This window comes from Natator depressus, chromosome 15 (genome assembly GCF_965152275.1).
Source record: "Natator depressus isolate rNatDep1 chromosome 15, rNatDep2.hap1, whole genome shotgun sequence".
NCBI lineage: Eukaryota > Metazoa > Chordata > Testudines > Cheloniidae > Natator > Natator depressus.
In genome coordinates this window covers 17,411,163-17,415,273 of record NC_134248.1, presented here as the reverse complement: position 1 = coordinate 17,415,273, position 4,111 = coordinate 17,411,163, and positions in this window count along the sequence as shown.

Genomic DNA, 4,111 nt, shown 5'->3' with positions numbered 1-4,111 from the left:
GTCAGTTTTTAAAAATATATACATAAACTCTTATTTCTGTATTATGGTTACGAAATTGACTTTTAAGATTACATCATCCCCCAAACCCATAGAAAAGAATTACGGGAGGGGAAAACGTGCTGAAACATGGCAAGGCAGAAGTAGTTTGCCGCAACACGGAGAAGATAGGGGGATGGAAGAGTTTGGAGGTCGCACGGAGGGACTATGGGCAAATTCTGTGTGCGGCATGGCAGTTGCTCCACATTGTTGCCTCCCCTTTTTGCCCCAACAGCACAGTTCCTTTCCCAGACATGCCAACTCTCATGAATTTATCGCGAGAGATGCAATTTCTAAGTAAAATTAAGCCTCACTCATGATCTCAGGATAGAACTCTCAAAAGCCTCCAGGTGCTACTGCAATATAAATAATAAATATCTGATATGTGCATTGGGGTGTGAGCTACTGCCTTCAAAGTCCTTTCCAGTTTGTCTGAGCTGTGTATTGATCAATAGCAAAAAGAGAAGGGGAAGAGAAAAGCAAAGAACTAATCTTCAGCTTCCTTGACTTCAGAATTTTATATGCACATGCAACCAACAAAAGATTTAGAGATTGAAATTCAATAATATCTTCACTTCCTGCCACAGGAAAGAGCAAGAGAGTGACACAAATTCCTCAAGAGTGAATAGTTTGGTGGATGCGCTCTAGAAGGAGTTCTATCCATTCCACCATGACCAGAAGATGATGGCTAGATATGGGAAGTGTTATAGATATGGGGAGGGATAAGCAAGACATTTGGGGTTCCATAAGGAACTCCTCATGGTGTGCGTGAGTGTGTGGAAGTAGAGTCAACATACATGAAAAGCAATAATGGTAGTGTACTGTTCAAATGCACGTAGTGCTGAATCAGTACATCTCTAATTATTATTTATCTGTCTGGCTAGGCAGCATAGCATTTAAAACCTAATTTGTTGTATAATTTAATTTGAATTGAATCTCCCATAAACACATGACTCACTAAGCTAGCTGTACATTTCACTTGCCATCTTTCTGCATAGGTGCTGTAGGAGCTGAACCAACCACTTGCTCTGTGCTATCACCATGGTGCAGTAATTCCTTGGTGTGATAGTAGGGGATCTCCCTGCAGGAACATTTGGAAAATGTGTTTTCTCAAAGTCACAATACAAAGAAACAAGTTTCTCCCTCTACTAATGCTATTGTTTACAAAAAGATTTGGGTATAGTGCTTCCAGCTGTATCCCCTCAGGTAGTTAACATGTACCGCATATGCTGGCATTTTCTTCTGTTACTCCAAGATAACAAGTGTTAAAGGCATCAGCCCACAGTAAGGACTAAGTCCAAAGTAAGCCTGAAGTTTATAAGCAAATTCTGTCTGAGTGATGCAAGCTGACTTTCATGACTCAAGGCTCAGAAATACTAAGGCTACATGGTAAATGTGTGTCAATAAAGACATTGTACTCTAAATGCTGATTATGGTCTTGGTCCTGAAAACCCTTATTTATGCACCTGAATAACTTTGCCCATGTGTGTAGTCCCTCTGAAATTCTCTTTCATCCTTATAGCCAGCGGGAGGGGGAAGGTGCCAGTGAGAATTTTGCGTGCGTGTGGTGTATTAGGGCTCAATCCTTCAATGCGTTGTGCCAGGAGTGATGCTGCTGTGGATACTATGTACACTTTGATAGAGGCTGAGCACCTCACAGGTTCAGGCCCTCAAACATGATAGACTGAAAGCCCTCCTTTCACACCCAAAAGTCCCAGGAGCCTTCTAAGAACCCAAGTCTGTAAACACGTGAGCAAGGGTGCTCAGATGGGAGGGAGGTTTCCAAAACTGAGTCCTGTACAACGACTTCAAAAGAGCCCAGTATGTGCCTGACCAGGAATATAGTCTGGCTTGTAAATCTGGGGCCCAGTCCTGCAATGTTTATTCACCTGAGGATCCCTGTTGAAATCAAAGTATGACTCTTGTGGGTACAGCTATCTAGCTGTCTTAGCGTTGCCAACTTTCATGAGTATCACAATAATTGCTCTTAAAGTGCCAACTTGTGTGAATTGTGTGAATTCTAGATCCAGTTGGAAGAATTCTGACTAAACATGTTTGCCAGTTTATCAAAACAGAAACCTTCTGCGGGGATTGTTCTATTTTGATGAAGTTCTGACAGAACCCAGGCAAGATTCAAAACCTGTGTGGTCACCAGGGCCGGATTAAGGTTATGAGGGGCCCAAGGCTAATGGGAGGTAAGGGACTAAGTATGAATTACATATTGCAAAAAAATTATGAAGTCATCAAACATTTATCTACATACATACTTACATATTTATTTATGTAAAATTAACAAGTTTATTCTGTTCTCACTACACTCAATTCTTTAAACAGATACTTCTGAGTAAGAGGTAGCAGGAGGGATGCGACGCTGTCCTTCTCTTAGGCCTCCTTCCTCCGAGGTATGTGCTCATCTGTATGAGGATGAACACTGCAACATTCCCCATCCTGCTCACCTCCTTCCACCTGGTGCTTCTACCATCGGCTCTCCATATGGCACAGTGCAAAGCCAAGCCCTGCAGGTGTTTCCCCCAAGCTATGGATGCTACACCACATACCCTATCTCACTCTGACTGCAGTCTGGGAGGCAGCCAGCTTTTATTATAAAAAGAAAAGGAGGACTTGTGGCACCTTAGAGACTAACAAATTTATTTGAGCATAAGCTTTCGTGAGCTACAGCTCTGATGAAGTGAGCTGTAGCTCACGAAAGCTTATGCTCAAATAAATTTGTTAGTTTCTAAGGTGCCATAAGTCCTCCTTTTCTTTTTGCGGATACAGACTAACACGGCTGCTACTCTGAAACCAGCTATTATTATGTAAAAGAAAACCACTCAGGTGTAAAATCCACTGAAGTAGAGGAAGTAGTAGTGGGAAAATTACATTGGAGGGCCTTGTATTTTAGGCTGTCTTGCTCTGAAAGCTGCCTCCCAGTGTTGCACTGTCTGAGGACAATGAATTACTGTTTTCACATTGAACCAACATATTATTTGTAGGATGATACCCAGTTTGTGTAGTTAATCTCCAGTGATTCACCACATGAGGCCATTCTGTCACCAAGTTCTTCCACAATTAGAATCATAAAATAGAATGGAAGGGACTTTGAGAGGTCATCTAGTCTGGTCCCCTGCACTCATGGCAGGACCAAGTATTATCTATTCTAGAATGTGTGATAAGCAGCTCTGACATGAAGTTTTTAAAGCATGAGTTCTGTGTGCACCAGCTGCCTATGGTTTGCATTTGTTTGTTTTAAGCTTTCTGTAAGAAAGAGGTAACAGCTAGAAGTGACACAGATCTTTAGATGGTTCCCCAGACATAATATTTAGCACTTCTGTACTATGTTAGCTCTTCAAAATCACTGTACAAATATTAAACAAACTTAATCTAAAGGCTTGCAGCTTTTGAATGGCTAGCAGTTGACAAAACAGAGCTATTCCCTGTTGTGTTCTCTGCCCCCTGAACAAAAAGACTTCATTGAAAATCAGCATCTTAAAAGAACCATTAAGGATTCAAAAGAACAGTCCAACCAAGGCTGCTGTAGTGACACCCTTGTTACATCAGGTCTAGTGTTTGTTTAAGGCTGGTGTAGAATGAAGGGAGAGCTTTCTGTTTTGTTTGCATGTGTAAATCAAGCAGACCTTGCTTTTTTTTTCTTCTTCTTAAAGTGCTCGGAGTTTAGGGAAGGAAAGTGAATGAGTTTCTGTTATAGCAGGTGTGAAAAAGCAGAAGGGACCAAAATCTATTCTTGTGCAAAAATCTGTTCTCCCTGAAGTCAATAAGACTACACAGGTGTAACTCTCAGCAGGAATTGGCCTGTGTTCTCATTCCTTTCTCAAATCACACACATTCCATGTTTACCCAACATTTTCCACTTGGGAAAGAAGTTAGTTTGAGTTGCGGCAGAAAAATGAGGACTAACTGCAGGTTTATTTAGCTTTACGTTTTTGGAATGAAACTCAAAAGAAATTAAATGTGAGGTGCTTTTATGATGGATTGAACTGCTAGAGAACCAGCAAACAGACAGAACCTCCATTTAGCTTATTCAGCCAGTCTTTCTATCATAACCTGCTAAGAAATG